The 13,584-nt window shown below is 47.1% G+C and overlaps 1 protein-coding gene across 2 annotated transcripts in view; it reads right to left on the bottom strand.

Annotated features, from left to right (window-relative positions):
- Positions 1 to 13,584, bottom strand: part of PPIH (peptidylprolyl isomerase H) — a 305,388-nt gene that overhangs the window by 133,582 nt on the left and 158,222 nt on the right. The gene's annotated exons all lie outside the window — the stretch shown is intronic.

Genomic DNA, 13,584 nt, shown 5'->3' with positions numbered 1-13,584 from the left:
AGTAGTATGTGGGTGACCCTGTCGGCACCAACTGTTTTTACTGGGTGTAAATTAACATGCTGTAACTGCCTTATACCTGTGTATATATTTATATGTGTATGCATGGTACGGTTCAATGGGCCTGTAGCTCGAGCGGTATCCGTTCACATGGTCGACCATGATATGGTCGACAGTCATTAGGTCGACCACTATTGGTCGACATTGACATGGTTGACATGAAAATGGTCGACACATGAAAGGGTCGACATGAGTTTTTTAACTTTTTTTCTTTTGGGGAACTTTTCCATACTTTACGATCCACGTGGACTACGATTGGAACGGTAATCTGTGCCGAGCGAAGCGGTAGCGGAGCGAAGGCACCATGCCCGAAGTATGGCGAGCGAACGCGGTGCACTAATTGGGGTTTCCATTCACTTTACGCAAAAAACGACACAAAAAAAGTAAAAAAAACCACGCCGACCTTTTCATGTGTCGACCTTTCATGTGTCGACTATTTTCATGTGTCGACCATGTGTCCATGTCGACCATGTCAATGTCGACCTAATGACTGGCGACCATAACATGGTCGACCATTCATACCGGAACCAGCTCGAGCACAGACACAGTAGTTTGTGGGGGGGGGGAAGTGTTATTGAAATTATATATGTATACTTCCCTCAGACCCCTCAGGGTCGCAGGAATGTTACTTTGCCTGGTTACTACTCCCTGCTGTCGACGAATTCTACGTTTTCTGTCGACCATAAGGTTTCCTGTTAGATCCACAACTGGGGCATACAGTACATGGTCATACACATTCCGAACACGTTAATGTCACTAAGGACCCGACGGTTCCGGACAATCTGCTTCTATGTATGTTGTGTATATGTATATCTATATATATATATATATATATCTACAAAAAGAATAAAAAACTCACCTAGTGTATAAGTGAAGGGTTAAATGCACTTGAAGCAGGCATTTTCACTTAAAGATCCTCATAGAAGAAAAGTGTGGTTCTACAAAATAAAGTTTATCCCTCTATTAAGGGTGATTGAATTATTAGGGTTAATTCTAATTAAGGGAAGTGATGTAAGTGGGCAAGTAGTTTAAATAGCAGCTGCAGCAATCACTGCCTCATTCTGCGATTTCCACATGCAGCTAAATCTCTCCCAGGGTGAGTTCATACATCATTTCTGTTTGTTTCATTTTTGAAGGCTTCAATTAGCAACTATGAATGTAATTCTTTGGTTTATTATCTAGTGGTTGGAATCAATCACTGTAAATGTTATGGCTGGTATTAACCTTATTGTTAGAACTGTGCTCTTTATAAACAGTGACAATGTCTCTGTTTTTTGAAAAGATCTATTTTGTGAGACTTACGGGATATAGTTATTATTTTCACTGTTAGAAATGTGCTTTTTGCAAATAATGATAATGATTCCATCCACTGAAAGGACTGGCTCTGTGAAACTTATTGGAAGTTGTTGTTATTCTTATTACTAGAACTGTGCCCTTTGGAAATTAGTGACAATGTTTCCTTTTTTCTGAAAAGATCTATTCTGTGAGACCTATTGAGGAAGCCACACACTTATACTTTTGAGATTGTTAATCCAGCTATATAATTCTTGGTATGTACACCTATATATTTGTAAGTGATCTTTAATGACTGATACACCTTCCACTAAAAAATAAGATTTTACTTACCGATAAATCTATTTCTCGTAGTCCGTAGTGGATGCTGGGGACTCCGTCAGGACCATGGGGAATAGCGGCTCCGCAGGAGACAGGGCACAAAAGCAAGCTTTTAGGATCACATGGTGTGTACTGGCTCCTCCCCCTATGACCCTCCTCCAAGCCTCAGTTAGGTACTGTGCCCGGACGAGCGTACACAATAAGGAAGGATCTTGAATCCCGGGTAAGACCCAAACCAGCCGCACCAATCACACCGTACAACCTGTGATCTGAACCCAGTTAACAGTATGATAACAATGAAGTAGCCTCTAAAAAAGATGGCTCACAACAATAATAACCCGATTTTTGTAACAATAACTATGTACAAGTAAATGGAGTAATGCAGACAATCCGCACTTGGGATGGGCGCCCAGCATCCACTACGGACTACGAGAAATAGATTTATCGGTAAGTAAAATCTTATTTTCTCTAACGTCCTAGTGGATGCTGGGGACTCCGTCAGGACCATGGGGATTATACCAAAGCTCCCAAACGGGCGGGAGAGTGCGGGTGACTCTGCAGCACCGAATGAGAGAACTCCAGGTCCTCCTCAGCCAGGGTATCAAATTTGTAGAATTTTACAAACGTGTTCCCCCCTGACCACGTAGCTGCTCGGCAAAATTTTAAAGCCGAGACCCCCTCGGGCATCCGCCCAAGATGAGCCCACCTTCCTTGTGGAATGGGCATTGACAGATTTTGGCTGTGGCAGGCCTGCCACAGACTGTGCAAGCTGAATTGTACTACAAATCCAACGAGCAATAGTCTGCTTAGAAGCAGGAGCACCCATCTTTTGGGGTGCATACAATATAAACAGCAAGTCAGACTTTCTGACTCCAGCCGTCCTGGAAATATATATATATATATATATATATATATATATATCTATTTTTAGGGCCCCGACAACGTCTAGCAACTTGGAGTCCTCCAAGTCCCTAGTAGCCGCAGGCACCACAATATGTTGTTTCAGGCGAAACGCTGACACCACCTTAGGAAGAAACTGGGGACGAGTCCGCAGTTCTGCCCTGTCCGAATGGAAAAACAAATATGAGCTTTTTTTAAGACAAAGCCCCCAATTCTGACAATCGCCTGGCCGAGGCCAGGGCCACAACATGGTCCCTTTCCATGTGAGATATTTCAAATCCACAGATTTGATCGGTTCAAACCAATATGATTTGAGGAATCCCAACACTACGTTGAGATCCCACGGTGCCACTGGAGGCACACAAGGGGCTGTATATGCCATACTCCCTTGACAAACGTCTGGACTTCAGGAATTGAAGCCAATTTTTTCTGGAAGAAAATCTACAGGGCCGAAACTTGAACCTTAATGGACCCCAATTTGAGGCTCATAGACACAGTGCAGAAATCGACCTAGTTGAAATTTTTTCGTGGGGCCTTCCTGGCCTCACCCACGCAACATATTTTCACCACATGTGGTGATAACGTTGTGCGGTCACCTCCTTCCTGGCTTTGACCAGGGTAGGTATGACCTCTTCCGGAATGCCTTTTCCCTTAGGATCCGGCGTTCAACCGCCATGCCGTCAAACGCAGTCGCGGTAAGTCTTGGAACAGACAAGGTCCCTGCTGGAGCAGGTCCTTTCTTAGAGGCAGATGCCACGGTTCCTCTTGGAACAGACATGGTTCTTGCTGAAAGCAAATCCCATCTTAGCTCCCGAGGCCATTAGTCCTCTGTGAGCATCTCTTGAAGTTCCGGGTACCAAGTCCCTCTTGGCCAATCCGGAGCCCCGAGTATAGTTCTTACTCCTCTACGTCTTATAATTCTCAATACCTTGGTTATGAGAAGCAGAAGAGGGAACACATACACCGACTGTTACACCCACGGTGTTACCAGGACGTCCACAGCTATCGCCTGAAGGTCTCGTGACCTGGCGCAATACCTGTCCCGTTTTTTGTTCGGGCGGGACGCCATCATTTCCACCTTTGGTCTTTCCCAACGGTTCCCAATCATGCGGAAAACTTCCCGATGAAGTTCCCACTCTCCCGGGTGGAGGTCGTGCCTGCTGAGGAAGTCTGCTTCCCAGTCGTCCACTCCCGGAATGAACACTGCTGACAGTGCTATCACATGATTTTCCGTCTAGCGAAAAATCCTTGCAGTTTTGACCACTGCCCTCCTGCTTCTTGTGCCGCCCTATCTGTTTACGTGGGCGACTGCCGTGATGTTATCCCACTGGATCAATACCGGCTGACCTTGAAGCAGAGGCCTTGCTAAGCTTATAGCATTACAAATTTGCTCTTAGCTCCAGTATATTTATGTGGAGAGAATTCTCCAGACTTGATCACACTCCCTGGAAATTTTTTCCCTGTGTGACTGCTCCCCAGCCTCTCAGGCTGGCCTCCGTGGATACCAGCATCTAATCCTGAATGCCGAATCTGCGGCCCTCTAGAAGATGAGCACTCTGTAATCACCACAGGAGAGACACCCTTGTCCTTGGATATAGGGTTATCCGCTGATGCATCTGAAGATGCGATCCGGACCATTTGTCCAGCAGATCCCACTGAAGAGTTCTTGCGTGAAATCCGCCGAATGGAAGCGCTTCGTAATAAGCCACCATTTTTTACCAGGACTCTTGTGCAATGATGCACTGACACTTTTCCTGGTTTTAGGAGGATCCCGATTAGCTCGGATAACTCCCTGGCTTTCTCCTCTGGGAGAAACACCCTTTTCCTGGACTGTGTCCAGAATCATCCCTAGGACCAGCAGACGTGTCGTCGGAACAACTGCGGTTTTGGAATATTTAGAATCCACCCGTGCTGTCGTAGAACTACTTGAGATAGTGCTACTCCGACCTCCAACTGTTCTCTGGACCTTGTTCTTATCAGGAGGTCGTCCATTTTCTTTGAAGACGAATCCTCATTTCGGTCATTACCTTGGTAAAGACCCGGGGTGCCTTGGACACTCCAACGGCATCGTCTGAAACTGATAGTGACAGTTCTGTACCACGAACCTGAGGTACCCTTGGTGAGAAAAGCAAATTTTGGGACATGGAGGTAAGCCTCCCTGATGTCCCGGGACACCATATAGTCCCCTTGTTCCCAGTTCGCTATCACTGCTCTGAGTGACTCCATCTGGATTTGAACCCTTGTAAGTGTTCAAATTTTTCAGATTTAGAATCGGTCTCACCTAGCCTTCTGGCTTCAGTACCACCCTATAGTGTGGAACAATACCCCTTTCCTTGTTGTAGGAGGGGTAATTTTATTATCACCTGCTGGGAATACAGCTTGTGAATTGTTTTCAATACTGCCTCCCTGTCGGAGGGGGACATTGGTACAGCAGACTACAGGAACCTGCGAGGGGGGAAACGCCTCGACATTCCAATCTGTGCCCCTTTGATACTACTTGTAGGATCCAGGGGTCCTGTACGGTCCCAGCGTCATGCTGAGAACTTAGTAGAAGCGGTGGAGGGCTTCTGTTACTGGGAATGGGCTGCCTGCTGCAGTCTTCTTCCCTTTCCTCTATCCCTGGGCAGATATCTTATAGGGACGAAAAGACTGAGGCTGAAAAGACGGTGTCTTTTTCTGCAGAGATGTGACTTAGGGTAAAAAACGGTGGATCTTCCAGCAGTTGCCGTGGCCACCAGGTCCCATGGACCGACCCCAAATAACTCCTCCCCTTTTATACGGCAATACATCTTTGTGCCGTTTGGAATCTGCATCCCCTGACCACTGTCGTGTCCATAAACATCTTCTTGCAGATATGGACATCGCATTTACTCTTGATGCCAGAGTGCAAATATCCCTCTGCGCATCTCGTATATATAGAAATGCATCCTTTAAATGCTCTATAGTCAATAAAATACTGTCCCTGTCAAGGGTATCAATATTTTTTAGTCAGGGAATCCGACCAAGCCACCTCAGCTCTGCACATCCAGGCTGAGGCGATCGCTGGTCACAGTATAACACCAGCATGTGTGTGTATACTTTTTAGGATATTTTTCTGATAAGCATGTGAGCGCCTTATCCACCCTGAGGGGTGTTTCCCAATGCGCCTTAACTTCTGGCGGGAAAGGGTATACCGCCAATAATTTTCTATCGGGGGAAACCCACGCATCATCACACACTTCATTTAATTTATCTGATTCAGGAAAAACTACAGGTAGTTTTTTCACCTCACACATAATACCCTTCTTTGTGGTACTTGGAGTATCAGAAATATGTAACACCTCCTTCATTGCCCTTAACGTGTGGCCCTAAAGGAAAATACGTTTGTTTCTTCACCGTCGACACTGAAATCAGTGTCCGTGTCTGGGTCTATGTCGACCGACTGATTACAAGCCCCTGACGGTGTCTGAGACGCCTGGACCGGTACTAATTTGTTCGCCGGCCGTCTCATGTCGTCAACCCACTTGCAGCGTGTTGACATTATCACGTAATTCCATAAGTAAGCCATCCATTCCGGTGTCGACTCCCTAGAGAGTGACATCACCATTACAGGCAATTTGCTCCGCCTCCTCACCAACATTTTCCTCATACATGTCGACACACACGTACCGACATACAGCACACACATAGGGAATGCTCTGATAGAGGACAGGACCCACTAGCCCTTTGGGGAGACAGAGGGAGAGTTTGCCAGCACACACCAAAATGCTATAATTATACAGGGACAACCCTTATATAAGTGTTCCTCCCATATAGCATTTAATATATATGTATATCGCCAAATCAGTGCCCCCCCTCTCTGTTTTAACCCTGTTTCTGTAGTGCAGTGCAGGGGAGAGCCTGGGAGCCTTCCCCTCAGCCTTTCTGTGAGGGAAAATGGCGCTGTGTGCTGAGGAGAATAGGCCCCGCCCCCTTTTCGGCGGGCTTCTTCTCCGGAGATTGTGAAGTCTGGCAGGGGTTAAATACATCCATATAGCCTCAAGGGCTATATGTGATGTATTTTTCGCCATACAGGTATTCTACATTGCTGCCAGGGCGCCCCCCCCCGCGCCCTGCACCCTCCGTGATCGCTGTGGGAAGTGTGCTGACAGACAATGGCGCACAGCTGCAGTGCTGTGCGCTACCTGAGGAAGACTGAAAAGTCTTCTGCCGCCTGGTTCCGGACCTCTTCAATCTTCAGCATCTGCAAGGGGGTCGGCGGCGCGGCTCCGGGACGAACCCCAGGGCGAGACCTGTGTTCCGACTCCCTCTGAAGCTAATGGTGTCCAGTAGCCTAAGAATCCAATCCATCCTGCACGCAGGTGAGTTGAAATTCTCTCCCCTAAGTCCCTCGATGCAGTGAGCCTGTTGCCAGCAGGACTCACTGAAAATAAAGAACCTAAAAACTTTTTCTAAGCAACTCTTTAAGAGAGCCACCTAGATTGCACCCTTCTCGGACGGGCACAAAAACCTAACTGAGGCTTGGAGGAGGGTCATAGGGGGAGGAGCCAGTACACACCATGTGATCCTAAAAGCTTGCTTTTGTGCCCTGTCTCCTGCGGAGCCGCTATTCCCCATGGTCCTGACGGAGTCCCCAGCATCCACTAGGACGTTAGAGAAATTAGTGTTGAAAATTAATATCGATTATTTGAGGACTGACGCCTTTCACTAGAAATTAATATTGAAAATTAATATTGATTTTTCCAGAATTTCGTTGTACGTTGGTTAACATCCGAATCAGAAATAGTCTTGAATTTAAAAATGGACACCACACTTTTAGGTATGCTTTCAATAGACTGGACTATTAAATCACATCAATAGGTATTTTTATATAAATAACACTATTTTTTTGTATTTATATATCTCATTAGGTAGTTTGCAAAAATGCCGACATATGGTTGTCAGCACTCCTAAGAGATTATAACCAATAGTATTCCTAGGCGACCCTGTAAGGATTTACACCCAATTAGTTTTAAGGTATGGTATTTCCTATAATTAATTAATAGAATCTAATAGATGATAAATTTGTCCATAGTGGATTTCTTTCCTCTTTTCATTAGGTAGTTTATACAAAACACCATTATCCAACCGATTACACATTTAAGTAGGAATACCTCTTAAACTCTAATCAGGAGCCCTGATATAAGAGCTTCATCCACTAAGTCCAGATATAGGAGATTCTGAATAATCGTACATTAGAGGTATGTCCAGTTAATATTTGTAGTAATGACGACAATAATAACAATGTTTTATTAGTTCCTTAAAATAAACACATCTAAGAATGTGTTATTTACATATTTATTTCAGGTTATGATCCTTTATATTAATTCATCATGAGCAAATTAGCCTTTTCCTATATTCGGTAGGTACTGTTTACATACCACATACATATAATTTTCCCAATTTAAAGTAGCAGTCTTTCTCAAATAGTCCACTATTTTTATTTCCCCCCCAAACAAGTTACCCCTGATGAAGTCGATAAGACGAAACACGTTGGGTTTATCAGTCAGAGAATCACAACCTAGTCTGTAAAGATACTCCCTGTCGAGCTAGCACCTTGCAAAAGGTGAGGGGATATCTAGATTCCACCTTACAAACGTGTTGGCTGTGTACTCTTTTAGTTGCATTTTATTGACACAATATGTGTGTGTGTGTGTGTGTGTGTGTGTGTGTGTGTGAGTGATTAGGAAGGCCAATCCCGGGATCGGTGGGATCCCGGGATTTGGGCCCAAAAATGCCGGGATTTGAATCCCGGGATTGGAGCATCCAATCCCGGGATTCACGGGATTACACTGCTTATGTGCGGGAGGGAGTGTGTGTAAGTAATACTACTTACACTTTGGCGGGCAGCAGCCATAGACGAACGCTGAACGCAGCGGCACTTCAAATGTGGCGCCGGCCGCCAGCCAATCAGAGCTGGCAGACCGGCAGCCAATCAGGGAAGCTGCCGCGGCAGCCAATCAGGAGCGACTGCTGCGGCCGCTTCCCTGATTGGCTGCTGGTCCGCCAGCTCTGGTTGGCTGGCGGCCGGCGCTTCATTTGAAATGCCGCCGCGTTCAGTGTGTCCATGGCTGGCGCCCACCTAATAGTAAGTGGTACTTACACCCACCCTCCCTCCCGCACCGCTACCAACCCTCCCGCCCAGCTACTTACAACCTCCGCACCGCTACCTACACCCTCCCGCCCAGCTCCCTACACCCTCCGCACCGCTACCTACACCCTCCCGCCCAGCTACCTACACCCTCCTGCACTGCTACCTACACCCTCCCTCCCTTCCCCACCGCTACCTACACCCTCCCGCCCAGCTCCCTACACCCTCTGCACCGCTACCTACACCCTCCCGCCCAGCTACCTACACCCTCCCTCCCCCGCCGCTACCTACCCTCCAGCGCCGCTCCCTACACCCTGCAGCGCTGATCCCTACTGCAATCCCGGGAACCCGGGAATGATCGTTTTTCAATCCCGAATCCCGGGCTTGAAAAAATGGCCCGGGATTGGCCTCCCTATGTGTGATACGTGTGTAATGGTGTATTTCATTATGTATATTCATATTATGAATTATATTGAATGCTGAATTAAAAGTATTCCTTCTCATGTGCTGGTCGCTCTGTTGATAAAGCTCTAGGTCGGCCGTGACGAGTTGGTCTCAGATCCTCTCAAGGAGTCCGAAGGTTTATTCGTTTCCCGCCGCGGGTAGAATACTGTGAGGGTCAACTCCTGGTCGACACTGGGCCCTGTCACAAAGGATCGTACACAGGAAGCTAAGTGATATTTTATTTCTATGCTTTGGGCTTATTTGCATTACATGCACATGAGGCATCCGATAGAATTACCCTAAAGAGAGAGGGGATGTTTCTTATGTTGATTCTTCTCTATAACATTGCGGCACGCTGCCGTGCATATACAGGAGCTGAGGCTGACTCCGAGAGATACTGGAGTTTTTCCCTGTGACGGTGTTCCGCTGTTTGGGGATGCCTCAGTTCAGTCAATCTCGGCGGATACTGCTGGTAAATCTAACTTTGTGAGTTAGTCTCCTTCACAACAGTTGGTGACACATTCTTTTATGGGATGCAGTCGTTTTAACCGGTTCGATACCGTTCTTTTTTCCTTTTCTGTGCAGTTAGTGGAAGGTGAAAAGGTAAGAGTTCTGCAGCCTTGTGAGGTTCGCAGAAGCGGATGTCGTTTTTTGTTTCTACCACATCCACCACATGTCGCTGAGTCTATCTGGAGCCCACTCCGGTGGAAACTCGTCTACTACTTTTCAGTCAGTCCGGGAATAGACTAGAACCTGTGAGTTAATTATAGAATCCAAAGGGGGACATTCTGGCGTTACAGATGTTTCCCCTCACTGATTTTTCTAATAGATCTTGCCGTTTCCCCTATGGAAGGGGAGGTAGTACGTGACGCCATACCAGAGGTGCGTAAGGTTCAGGGCATTGTCCTGCTGTCCCTGTTGTAAAAAACAAACAAAACTAAGATTCTCCGCATTCAGATTACCTGGGTGGATATTCCAGGATTGTCTTTGCCACTTCACCGGTGTGATGGCAGTGGGATGGTATTCTTTCAATAGTAAGAGCCATTGTTGTTCTGTACTGGGACACTCTCCTGATTAAGGCGAGGTCAAGACACAAGTGGTGCAAATTGTTGTTTTCTCTCTGACTGTTCTTCAACACAGGGGAAGGCTGTTATTCCCAATGACGCGGGCGTCGGAGGTGGGTATCAGAGTAGATGCGGAACGGTTGAAGTTCTGTGTGTTCCTGTGGAAAGAGATCTGAGGATCCAGAGTCGGATCAGATTTGCAGTGACAATCCATCAATATGTTCCGTTGATGAAGAAGATCGGTGCGGCCTAAGAGGCCTTTTTCGGTGAGCAGGTCAAATGCCCGAGTGGTTTTCACGGGGCCAGTTGGTAATGTAGTCCGGGTCTCACCTGCGCATGCGCGGGAATATAATCCTAATGGCCAGCTTTTCGCTCCTGTGGTGTCTGCTCAGTTCTCACCTCCTTGAGGGACGAAGGTTCGGAATACAGGATGAGATCCTGGTGTCCATGCATGCAGATCTCCGAGACTGGGGAGCAGTCCATGCAAGGGAAGTATTTCCAGATGAAAAGGTCAAGCTGGGAAACTTGTCTGCAATAAGCTTTCGTGAATTAAGAGCTATTTTCAATGAACATATGCTTCGTGATCTGCCCGTGTTCATTCTGTCGGATGACTTAACAGCAGTGGTGTAAGTAGGCCAATAGGGCAGAACAAGGAGCAAAGAGGCAATGGCAGATGCCGAAAAAGTTTTCCGCTGGGTGGAAAGACTGGTAAACGTTATATTAGCAGTCTTCGTTCCGGATGTGAACGACTGAGAATTAGATTCCTCTGCAGACGCGATCTCCATCCGGGAGAAATACGGTCGTCATCGAGAAGTTTTCACTGAAGCGACAAGTCTTTGAGGAGTACCTCAATTGGACATGTTGGCATCTCGCCTTAACGAGAGATCTCAGTGATATTGTTCCAGGTCAGTGGACACTCAAGTTATAGCAGTGGACGTCCTCGGCACACCTTGGGTGTTTTCAGTTGGTCTATGTGTCCCCTCCGTTTTCACTCTTCTGAAAGTGATAAACGTAAGAAGAACAAAGGTTCAGGTAATCCTAATTGTTCCGGTCTAAACGAGGAGGGCTTGGTATCCAGTTCTTCAGGATTTAATCATAGAAGATCCCTGGCCTCTTCCTCTACGTGAGGAACTGTTGAAACAAGATCCGGGCGTGTATCAAAACTTACCGCGGCTACGTTTGACGGCGTGGCGGTTGAACGCCATATCCTAACCAGAAAGGCTATTCCCAGTGAAGTCGTTTTCACACTTCTTCGGGCTAGAAAAGAAGTAACGGCGCAGCCTTACCACCGTGTTTGGAGAAAATGTGTGTTTTGGTGTGAATCCAAGAAGGCTACTATGGAAGATTTCAGCTGGGTCGTTCTTCTCCATTCTTTGCAAGCCGGTGTGGGTGCAGGACTAAAGTTAGGCTCCATTTCAGTACGGTTTTGGTCTTATAAATTTTCTTTCGAGAAAAAATTGGCAACCTTTCCGGAAGTTCGGTCCTTCGTGTTAGGTGTACTGCACATCCAACCTCCACTGTGCCCCCATTGGCACCGTGGGACCTTGACGTGGTGTTGCGTTTTCTTGTGTCAAAATGTTTGGAACCTTTATGAAAGGTTGTGTTAAAATTTCTCTCTTGGAGGGTGGTCATTGCTTTGGCGTCCGCAGGGCGGATGTCGGAATTAGCGGCTGGGTCTCACAAGAGTCCCTGTTTGATCTTCCAGGTGGATAGAGCGGAATTGAGAACTCAGATAATAGCTTTGCCAAAAGTGGTTTTGGTGTTCGCAGAAACCGGCCTATTTAATGACTATGGTTTGCTTAAGCATTGGCTGATTCAAGGTCTCTCGATGTAGTCAGGGCTTTGAATATTTATGTCACCAATTTGGCTCGGATTGGGGAAACAGAAGCTCTTTTTGTCCGGTATGCCCCAGCGTGATTGGGGCGCCTGCGTCACTGCAGTCTGTTACACGTTAGATCTGTGATACGATTCGGCGTGCTCATTCTATGGCTGGATTGCCGTTACCAAAGTTGGGGGAGACCCATTCTACTAGGTAGATGGGCTCTTCTTGGGCGGATGCCCGAGGAGTCTCGCCGGTTCAACGTTGCTGAGCGGATACTTGGTCGGGTTCAAACACTTTGGCTAAACTATACAAGTTGATACCCTGGCTGATGGGGACCTCATGTTTGCTCAATCGGTGCTGCAGAGTCGTCCGCACTCTCCCGCCCGGTCTGGAGCTTTGGTATAAACCCCATGGTCCGTACGGAGTCCCCAGCATACTCTAGGATGTATGAGAAAATAAGAATTTACTTACCGATAATTCTATTTCTCGTAGTCCGTAGTGGATGCTGGGAACTCCGTAAGGACCATGGGGGAATAGCGGCTCCGCAGGAGACAGGGCACAAAAGTAAAAGCTTTAGGACTACCTGGTGTGCACTGGCTCCTCCCCCTATGACCCTCCTCCAAGCCTCAGTTAGGATACTGTGCCCGGACGAGCGTACACAATAAGGAAGGATATTGAATCCCGGGTAAGACTCATACCAGCCACACCAATCACACCGTACAACCTGTGATCTGAACCCAGTTAACAGCATGATAACAGAGGAGCCTCTGAAAAGATGGCTCACAACAATAATAACCCGATTTTTGTAACAATAACTATGTACAAGTATTGCAGACAATCCGCACTTGGGATGGGCGCCCAGCATCCACTACGGACTACGAGAAATAGAATTATCGGTAAGTAAATTCTTATTTTCTCTGACGTCCTAGTGGATGCTGGGAACTCCGTAAGGACCATGGGGATTATACCAAAGCTCCCAAACGGGCGGGAGAGTGCGGATGACTCTGCAGCACCGAATGAGAGAACTCCAGGTCCTCCTCAGCCAGGGTATCAAATTTGTAGAATTTAGCAAACGTGTTTGCCCCTGACCAAGTAGCTGCTCGGCAAAGTTGTAAAGCCGAGACCCCTCGGGCAGCCGCCCAAGATGAGCCCACTTTCCTTGTGGAATGGGCTTTTACAGATTTTGGCTGTGGCAGGCCTGCCACAGAATGTGCAAGCTGAATTGTACTACAAATCCAACGAGCAATAGTCTGCTTAGAAGCAGGAGCACCCAGCTTGTTGGGTGCATACAGGATAAACAGCGAGTCAGATTTTCTGACTCCAGCCGTCCTGGAAACATATATTTTCAGGGCCCTGACTACGTCCAGCAACTTGGAGTCCTCCAAGTCCCTAGTAGCCGCAGGCACCACAATAGGCTGGTTCAAGTGAAATGCTGAAACCACCTTAGGGAGAAATTGAGGACGAGTCCTCAATTCTGCCCTGTCCGTATGAAAAATTAGGTAAGGGCTTTTATAGGATAAAGCCGCCAATTCTGAGACACGCCTGGCTGAAGCCAGGGCTAACAGCATTACCAC

Source organism: Pseudophryne corroboree, chromosome 10, assembly GCF_028390025.1.
Source record: "Pseudophryne corroboree isolate aPseCor3 chromosome 10, aPseCor3.hap2, whole genome shotgun sequence".
NCBI classification, from domain to species: domain Eukaryota; kingdom Metazoa; phylum Chordata; class Amphibia; order Anura; family Myobatrachidae; genus Pseudophryne; species Pseudophryne corroboree.
The sequence above is the reverse complement of the archived record's forward strand: the minus strand, read 5'-3'. Positions and strand labels throughout refer to the sequence as shown.